The following is a 10,554-nucleotide window of genomic DNA, read 5'->3' on the forward strand; positions in this document are numbered from 1 at the left end:
GCGTTTACATACGCAATTCTGTCTAGATTTTCTGCCCCAAGTCTCCGTGGCTGTGTTTCCCTCCCTTTACTTTCGCCTTTGCTTGTTATATTCTGAGTGCGTGTTCTTTGGTATGGGGAATATGAATCTGTTTCCGGTCTTCCCCTCATATTTCCCCTGTCTTCTCCGAGTATTCCTTCGGTTGCATACCTATTTCTCTGAGTATCTTTATTCCACCCTAAGGTTTATCTAGCCTTTCATTTTGTGTAGCTAGGGTTGCTTCAAATATTTCATCTAATGTGCTGCGAATTTCCAGCATCATCAGCCTGTCTGTGGATGTACTTGGTGAGAAGTGTACTGCTTTGTAATGCATTTTTTGATCATGCTATCGAATTTATCGTTTTCCTTCTTTTTTCAGGTCTAAATATGGCATGGCATAGCCGACCCCGCATGTTATGAAAGCTTGGATGAGCCTTAATGGGTTACTTTCCTTCAGGCCTCCTTTTTAGTGGCTATTTTTCTTATACGGTTGGTCATGTGTATGATCTGTCTTCCAGTGTCTTTATCGTTTCTCCGTGTATCCGTTTGTTTGGCGGAGCATTCCTACAGCCTTCATTTGCTCGCTTTAAGGCCACTTGTCCCTCCACTTCTATATTTACGTCCACTTGTTCTTTTCGCCTGCGGTGTTTCACACATATACTGTATAAAGAGCGCTTACAGATAGCAGTTCCACTCCTCCCTAGCAGGTGGCACCACTAGGACGGCCGACATTGCTGGCCTTCGGAACGCATCGACGAGCAGTGCGGACTGCTGCGCAGTGCGTCTTGTGCAAGAATGCCTGCAGACTTTTAAGCACTGCTGCTTTGATGCATATGTCATCTTTATTGTATAAGTATTGTGCGAGGAAGTAGAGCTAATGACCCTGTTTACTGCGGAAGAACAGACTGTGTTTTCTACACAAGGAGCACATAATGGCCTCTCGGAGGTGTATCACAAGTTCATGTTTCTTTCTGGGACAAGGAGGCACCTGTGAGTTGTAGAGAAAGGCTATACCTCACACACCAGCTCATGTTAGCACCGACAGTAGCCATGAGAATGCAAAAACGACCCTGGCGTTTTCTGAGGAGTTGTATAATGCATTTTTGCACTGCTGCCACGTTATTTTCGCAGGGCTTTGGGAAGTTCCTTGACGTGGCTATTAATGTTTACGCATTTATAAGAATTGATTGTGCAGAGATGCAAAGTCAGTGTGGGCATGTCAGTGAATCTGCTTACTTTAATTATAGTACTGTTCCCAAGAACGCGTGATCGAATCCTGGCCTAGCTTGGCGGCTGCTTTTCGATGGAGGCGAAAAGCCAGACGCCCGCGTGTTGTGCAATGTCAGTGCACGATAAAGAACCTCACGGGGTGGGAAAACTGTCAGTGAATCTGCTTACTTTAATGCACTGTTACCAAGGATGCCGGATCGAATCCCGGCCTCGGCGGCTGTTTTTAGATGGAGGCGAAAAGCCAGGCACCCATTTGCTGTGCAATGTCAGCACACGTTAAATAACCCTAGGGGGTGGCACCTTCCGGAGTCCTCGACTCATAGCATGAGTCACTTTGGGACGTTAGACCCTAAAAACCAAACCAAACATTAAATAGATAAGCACTGCTGCAATACATGTAATACCTGCTGATTTTATGAAGATAATGCACGGGTCAATGATGAAATTTACCATGATAAGATCTTTTATATCCCTGCTTGCCGGGACTACCTACTGTGGGTTCTGAATTCCGGTGCAGTTTACAGTCACTTTCGCCGCAGCGCAGGTGAACGCCTCTGAGCACCTGATGCGACCTTCGAGCAGCGTAATAGTCTTTTGAAACCAGGACGTTTAGAGGAGGCAAAAATTATATCTTATAAATTGTCGGGGATTACACGTCCGTCCATATTGAGCCGTAAATATTGTGTACAATGCTAAATGGTGAACATTCATAATGCGTCTCAGCCAGCACGGTCTGAACTTGCGTTCGCCTTTTAAGCAGGAAAATTTAAAGAAAAAACGTTTGAGGGAATAATCAGTTTGCAATCTATTCAGTTTTGCAGAAAACCATGTTTCCCACAAAGAACGCTAGAGAGGGTTAAAAAAAAAATGAGCCGATGGCTGGCGGGTTTGCCGACACGTTCTAGCCAATGCACAGAGTTAGGAGGGCGCAATAAATGAACTACGTGGTTAAATTAAATATTTTTAGCACTTACAAACAGTGTGAGCAATCCCATGAAGTTTTTTGGCTGTCTATAAGCTCGTTGGCCCCAGCGATAGCGGGTTCGCCGCACCGCGCAGCCGATTACCAACGCGCTGGAAGCCGTCAAACCAGAAGGCCCGAAGGCCGGCGATGGCGCAAGGGTCACATGATCAAATATGGCCGCACCCATGCGCTTGCGCTGCAAAGGGTCTATAAATCACTGCAAATTTTCTGGAGAACATTTCATGTCCCTCTCGTTTGCATATGGGCAGTGTTGTTTGCTGCCTCTGGCAGTTTCTGCTCGATTTCAGCATCGCTACTTTTGTTTTTCGAAATGGGTATGCCATTGGGTGTAGGATTATTTTTGTGTCTTCGTACCTTGGCTTTTCTGTGATTCCATGCATGACAATTTTGAAAAGTGCGAGTGATAGCACTCCTCCGTGTGGCGTGCCCCTGCTCCCAAGTTCGAATATCTGAGATTCTAACCCCTTATATCTTATTTTTGCTTTTCTGTTCCGTTAGAAAGTTTCTTGTATATTCGTACATTTTCCCCTACCTTTAGGTTTCGCAAGGCCCTATAGAATAGCCTCGTGTTTTACACTGCCAAATGCCTTCTTCAGGTCGAATCCAAATATGACTTTACCATCTTTGGATCTTGATTTACTACGTCATGGATTATTCGATCATAATATTTTGCGTACTAAGATGTTGGCTGAACCCTAAGACCTCCAGGGGCCACAGCTCACTCTCCTCCATGTATCTGGTCAGTCTTCTGTGAATCACGTGTTCGAATAGTTTTTCTACACATGATGTGAGTGATATTGGTCTCAAGACATCGACTGTCAGACGTTTTCCGGATTTGGGTATTAGCACTATCTCCAAAAATTTCCATCGTCTCGAATTTTCCGTGTTCCAGCATCTCTGTTTGAAATTACCCCCACTATCTAGTCGTTACCCAAGTTCCTTAACATCTGATTCGTTATACCATCCGATCATAGTGCAGATTTTGTCTTAAGTCGACGGATTTCTGTGCCACTTCAGCTACAGTTATAGGGTAATCTAGTTGCTTTTTAGGTGTCCTTTAAGTTTTTAGTTTATCTTCCCTTATTTCTCCGACATATTTAGGTTCTTGAATGAAGTGCTCATCGCTGCTTCCATGATGGATGATGTCTAGCATTTATCAACCTAATGCAAGTTTGTGTTTTAGTTTTCTCTAGATATAGCAGGTACGTGTCGCGTTATGCCCAATGTCTTAGCCATACCCATTTCGTTTTCCATTTGATTCCATCTGTCACCCAGTTTTGTTCGCATAGGTTCTCTGCGTGGTCTTCTATTTCTTTATTAAGGGAGTAATTACTAATTGAAATTCCTGTATACGCGCAGCCATACGGCTACAAAGGAAAGCTTTATAGCTTCTTCAGAGACTTCGTAACTTAAAAAAATTCGTCCTGGCCCAGGGGTCGACGCCTAGACCAACTTCTTTCCTGGGCAGTCGCTCTACCGACTGAGATAACCAGGACAGTCAACAGAACAGATGGTATGGTGAGAGCGAATTGTTGAATAAATAGAAGTAGGAATGGCGTTTGTCGGATAATTTGGAGAAACCCCCAAGGTGGAGTAGATTTGTGTTAAGGCAGTTATTAATCATTGACATCCACCTAAGTACAGCCATATGACAGCAAAGAAACCTATACGGCTTCATTAGAAATTCCGTAGCTAAAGAACAATTCGCCCTGGTCCGGGGGTCGAACTCCGGACCACCGCCTATCCAGAGCAGTCGCTCTACGAACTGAGCTAACTAGGATGGTCAGCAGAACAGATGTGGCAGTCGCTCTACCAACGGAGCTAACGAGGAAGGTCAGCAGAACAAATGGTAGGGCGAGTGCGAATTGATCAATAACCCGAATTGGGAATTGTGTTTGTCGGATAATTTGGGGAAACCCCCAGGTTGAGTAGATTTGGATACAGGGAATAATTACTGGCATGCACCTAAGTGCAGGCATATTGCTGCAAAGTAAAGGCATACTGCTTCCTCAGAAACTTGGTAGAGTAAATTCATCCAAGTCCGGAGGTCGAACCTTGGACCACCGCCTTTCCGGAGCAGCCGCTCCACCAACTGAGCTAATCAGGATGGTCAGCAGCACAGATGGTAGGGCAACAGCGAATTGATCAATAACTCGAAGTAGATTTCAATGAGTAATTACTCCCTTAATAGAAATCTATCCCCCCCCCCCCCTTGGGGATTTCCACAAAATATCCGGCAAACTTCTATTTCTTGTTAAGCTTCGCTATGCTCCTTCTAAGACATAGGCTTCATCTTTGTATCTTAAGTATTTTTCGAGACTGCTTGGCTTCCCACATCTGTAATCTGACTGTACACAGACTATGCAGCATCCTCCCCGTGTACAATTTTGGCGTGCTTTCGGACGTCTCGTTAAGGCCTTTTACAGCTGTCCTCAATGTAGTGTATGGTTATAATTTTCTCGGAAGTTACCAGTCTAAACATTTCCCATTGAATGATTTTGCTTGTCATGATCTTTCATGCTTTCAGCCCCCTTTCTACATTAATGAATATGATACAGTGGTCGCTGCCTAAGATCATTCCCAGGTGTACCATTCTAAAGCTCCTACGCTCTTTGAAAGTGTGAGGTCCGAAAAAGGGTCCTCGCTTACACTATTTGCAATCCTGGTAAGGCTGCCTGGCTTGTTATTCAGTCTGCTGAATGTCGTCTGATAGCTGCCTGCCTTTGGCGAAATGATTACTGTAACCCCGTATCTGACGGTGTGCACTAAAGTCAACTGTTATTAGCAGCTCTTGCTCTCCACGTATGTGTCTAGCGTTTTTTCATAATGCTCAGAATCTCATCTCAAAATCTGGCCAAAGCAGAAAATCTTTGCTGAGCTATAGCTGTTGAGAATGAAAATATTAGGCTCCGTTATGCTCCCGGTTAAAACCTGCACAGCACTTGTTCTATATCTTTTGATTCTATCCCGGCTCCAGAGATGCCACGGGTCGTTTGACTAGCATTGTCACCCTCGTTTTGCCTCCATTGTTACAAATGAACCCTTTGTATCCTGCCAATTTCGCAGGATCCCCTGTTTCCTACAGCGCTATTGCGAGAGGTTGGTTTTCTAATTTTTGAAGATGCTCCTGTAACGCTGGACTGTTTTTCATAGTACCCCTGTAATTCCATTCCCAGATTCGATTGTTAAAATTCTTCGTTTTGTCCATCTTGAAGCTGATATATCGCTTCCTCTGCTTCTTGCTGCCACCCTTTGTTGGCTGCCAAATCCACCTGTATTAGACTAATATTCTCTGCCTGGTTTTGCCTCCTATCATTTAACCTCTGAATCTGTGCATTTATTTGTGCGTTCATTTCTTTCATAAAATCTGTGAAGTTTGTGATCACACTCTCTAGCTTCTTGAAGCCATTTTCCAATCTTGTGACCCTAGTTTTCCAGGACTTGCGAAAACCCAGTGTCATTGTTTTTGCGTTCTCCGGCGGCGGTTGAATAGGTCGCACGACCTTATCACTATTAGCTCCCGCCTCGTTTCCATCTACTGTTGATGCAACTGCTTTGGGTTGCTGCGTCTTTTTTGTGCCTGCGTTGAATTCTGCTCTTTTTGAAGTCTGCCTATAGTTTTGTATTGCTTTTTTATTATAATTTGCATTTACTCGATTTGCCTCAATAATTAGCATATTGTTACGGGAGTGGAAAAAGAAGCGAACACTGGCGTGGGATGGCGCGCACGCGCCAGGTCCGCCATCATTCATTAAACGTCATCTACCATTGCCATCAGTCATGTCCTGTTTCCTTTCTTCATCGGCTCTCCGCCCCGTAACATTTCGTTGGAGATGCGAGGTACGTCATTATCACTCATCATCCTGGCCGGAGCTTCGGCGTCCTATGTCTTCTTGCGCCGTCGGCAGTGGGTTCCTGGGACGACGCATCGTCTGGCGGTTCCCCAGCCAGCCGGGCCTAATGCGACGTCGGCGTTCACCTCCCGCCCAACGAAGACAAACATCCCGACGTTCCGACCCTTACCGATCCAAGGCGCCAGGAACAAGCAAGGACACATCACAAGACACAGTTCATAAAAGACCTGACCCAAGGATCTGAACGACCCGAGACGCCGACTATACGACCCTCCGACCTGATACAACACTTACGTTAAGACATCACCCCCGCCTGTGCCATTTGATGCGTGACTAGGACCCAGCTGTCAAATCGTGGCGACCGCTGCAGTGAAAGCTTCTCGGGCCAGGCTTCATCTTTCATCATGGCGGCAAGCCGTTACCTTCTTTCTCTTCTGTTTTCACCGATCAACACAAGATCATCGTCATGTCATACATCTGATGAACTTGGACTTCTTCGTCCAACCGATCGGGACGATCGCTCGGTGGCCCCGAGTAGTGTTATGGGCGTGGAAGAAGAAGCAAACACTGGCGTGGGCAGGCGCGCTCGAGCTAGGTACGCCATCATGCATTAAACGTCATCTACCATCACCATCAGTCATGTCCTGTTTCCTTCATCGGCTTGTCGCCCCGGAACAATATTTTCTGGTCGTAGAAATTCGCCTTATCTGGTTGCAATCCTTTCCTGAAGCTGATGCTCTTCTTTTCTCGCGTCTTCTCTTCACTATGGACTGCTCGTTTGCTTTGAATTGGCTCCAGACTGTCTTTTCTTTGGCATGTTGTCGGCAGCTGGAGCTGCTTGTCCTCCTTGGTTGACTCTTGCCTCTAGACTTGCTTCTCCTTCTGGCTCGATCTCCTCCCCTTGCGATTACCATCGAGTTGTGTCCTTCACTTTTCTCTTTGGGTATTGGGGATAGAATCATCTCTGAATCTATTTGAATCCGTTCTTGTGGATCGCCCCTTGGCTCCATCTTTGTTCTTGCCTCCATGTTTCTTCCATCACCGTAATTTCTCCCAGCATCGCTTCTTGACGATGTACCCTCGCGTTCAGTATGAGATACACCACGTAAGCCTGTGACCGAGCGCTCGGCACGGTTGTACAGTGGAACCTGTTGAGCCGTGCCGTGTTTTCGAACTATTTGGAGAGGGTGTAACAGTTCCAGCAACCTCGCATTATCTCCATTTGCTTGCATTCACCTTCACTCTCGTTTATACATGTTTTGATATCAGTTTCGAAAACGATAACTGTAGCCGTCGGTCGACGCCCAAACCTCACGCTCTGAGTTGTCTCGGTCAGCACAATCGATGTTACTTGGCATAGCCTTTTGTACTTCATCATTTTAATGAACTTGGAATGCTGGACTGAAACGCCACAGACTTATATGTGTCAAAGTGTCTGCTTGTAGATGCTAACACTCTGTTGAAAACACTGGATAGCCAACGCCATGGCTGCTTCTTCCTTCACTCTGAGCGCTGAAGCGCTCAATCAGTGCTCAACTAAAGTGTAAGCGCACAGCCCTTCTTCGACAAAGAAAGCGCTGTCAAAACTTTTGCACGTCATCTCATCGTTTGCAAACGTGCTTCTTGATCTTGCGCTTTATTCTTCACCGAAAACGAAGTGACCAAGAAACTACTGATGTGTTTCAAACAAACGGGCCGGAGTTCGAGCGTGCTTCAGGAACATTATGTAGAGCGCGAAAAACGAAGAGAGGGGAAGAAACACGCAAACAAACTTGAGAGTACTGCAACAGTGCAATACGGCTAATGCGCACATATGGTTTGGTTTGCTGTTTCTGTTGTTCTGGTGGTATTTCATGCTTTGTGCGCCTGCGCGTGCTGGGTTTGAAGCCTTTAAAAGCATTAGTATTTCCTAATAAAATTTCGATGATAGTCAGCGCTTGTTTGTTTGCGTGTTTCTTCCCGTCTTCGTTTTTCGCGCTGTAAATAATGTTGAACGTTCACCAACTCGCCTAGTTTTCGGTTCTGCTTCTGGAACAACTGCACTCTCCGAGCACTCTAAAAAGGGCGCAATCAGCGTCGCTGTACAACCTTGCCGAGCGCTTGGCCCCACGCTCGCGCTGTGCAGCTCATATTGAGCCCGACCGTACAGAATACGGTACACAGATTAGCATTTTCTATGTCCTAAGATGTGTCCCTTGCCGCATATCTGGCATACTGGCTCGCTCCTGTGGTCATCCGTTGGTCAGCCGTATTTTATGTTCTTCTGATCCGGGCATACGTCCGCTCTGTGTTCCATTTTTCCGCATGCATAACACACCGTGTTTCTTTTTACAGCCAGCAGTTTAGTTGAAATTGCCCAAAAATCATCCATCTGGGTATCTCTGCATGGGCGAACATTATAATCACAAGCTTTAATTTGATCCCTCTTCCTCTGACTCCGTAGCTTTCTGGATTGTCTTCTCTCTTCAGTCTTATCCTCATATCTTCTTCCGTGCAGAATAGCGGGATGTCGTAGAGGACTCCCTTGTCAGATATTTCTAGTGATGCAGGATGCACCGCAACCTCCGTATCCTCCTCGTTCACCTTCAGTTTCTTCAGGCACAATATTTCAATCTTCGGCTTTCGCTTGTCGTGCTCTCAGATTCGTCTGTTGCTGAAAAAAAGTTCCTGTCTCCTTCATTCGGATTTACATCTGTCGCCAGCTTTATTACGTCACCGGCGCCAGTGTTCCGCGCTTCATGAGCTTCGTCAGTCCTCTGCGTGGCCCTATAATGATCTTCTCCGCTCCTATTGACATCCGAATGTACTGTTTTTCTACCCATTTCACGGCCATTATCATTCGCTTTTGCTCGGCTAGCGCTTTCTCTTTTTCGTTGTATCGATGCGATTCTTCAAAGCACATGGCAGAAGCCTTATATTTAAGAACAACTGGTTAGGTCCCTCGAGTTTGTGTTTTAGTCTTTGTCCTTCTACGACTATTTCCAGTTTATATTATGGCCGCAGGTGTTGCGCGCAATTCTTCGCCTGCGCAGCTGCGCTGACTGCTCCGCGCGCTCACTATGCCTTGTTAGGATTAGTCTCCCCCGTGGTTGGAAACTACAATCTTTCAAAAAAAAAAAGGACGAAAAAAGGTTCATTAGCCCACAAATTTGGTGTCCTCGATATCCTCGTGAATTCCGATGTTCGATGCATCCCAAATTCGAAAACGATGACACAAATTATCGCTGATATCGGTGTCGAAAGACGGAGCTCATGCCAGTGCGTCCGTTCACCTCAAGCGCTGACAGCGACCCCCGACGTGCAAGGAACTCTTGACTGGTCCTGCAAAAGTAATAGAAGCTGTCGGGCAATGCGTTCTAAATTATATTTACCTCAATTGAGAGACAATACTACCAAGTTATTTGAGAAACTTGTGTTTTCATATTTCGTTCCATAAAATGATACAGAGCCTTCTTGTGTTTGGGTTCGACTAAAATGCGTTTAAATTTTGGTTAATCTTGTCCTTTGATCTATAGTTTACAAGGCAACGAAAAAATGTAGTGTATTAACTTTACGGCTCTATGATGGTTTTCTACGGCGGAACTCTGCCTCGTATGCGTCGTTCCGCCATAGGGATGGCGATTTATTGCTATCAAGATACCGCACAATGAACATCACAATTTAAGAAAACATGCTGTGCGCAGAAGGGCGCCTCAGTTACTGCGCCTTCCTTTTTCTGGAAACAAATTATTATCGTTGTGGCTGTGGGAAGAAGGAAAAGAAAATGCATGGGCCTGCTACGGGTTTTGTAGCTAAGCCACCTCCACTGCCTCGTTCGGACAGAAGAGAAAAAAGAGAAGAAAAGAAAAAAAATAGAGGAGAGAAAGACGCGCGTCGCAACAATGGCCGTCGTCCACCACCGAAGCAATGGCGGGTGCAGTGACAGCCTACAACAGATAAATATCGGTGGTTGGCTAGCCCCTGCCGCAAGCGGCGTTGACGCGTATTTTGGTTTGCTCGGTACGGTGGCTCCGCAAGGGAGAAAACGACAGAAGAGACGAAGAAAGCGGGCTGTTCCGACTGTGAATATAATATTTAGCCAGTTAATTCGGCCGTCTACTACTACTACTAATAATATTAATATCATTAGCAGAGAAATATTACTTTGTGTATTATTATTATCATTATTTAGTAGTAGTAGTAGTAGTAGTAGTAGTAGTAGTTGTAGTAGTAATAATATTATAGGCTCTCTCAAGATAGTGCCGCGTCTAACATGACGCCCATTGAAAAAGCATGCGCCGCTAATCGCTAGGCTGCTCGGCTCCATGGGGGCGGTAGATGCTAGTCGGAACAGCCCGCGTTCTTCGTCTCTTCTGTCGTTTTGTCCCTTGCGGAGCCACCGTACCGAGCAAACCCAAATACGCGGCGTTGACCTACCTGTCCCAGCCCCATCAGAGCCAGGATCACGGCCAGGATCAGCCACCCTTC

The sequence above is a fragment of the Amblyomma maculatum genome, chromosome 5, assembly GCF_055883805.1.
Source record: "Amblyomma maculatum isolate TAMU_Amacu chromosome 5, ASM5588380v1, whole genome shotgun sequence".
In the NCBI taxonomy this organism is placed as follows: Eukaryota; Metazoa; Arthropoda; class Arachnida; order Ixodida; family Ixodidae; genus Amblyomma; species Amblyomma maculatum.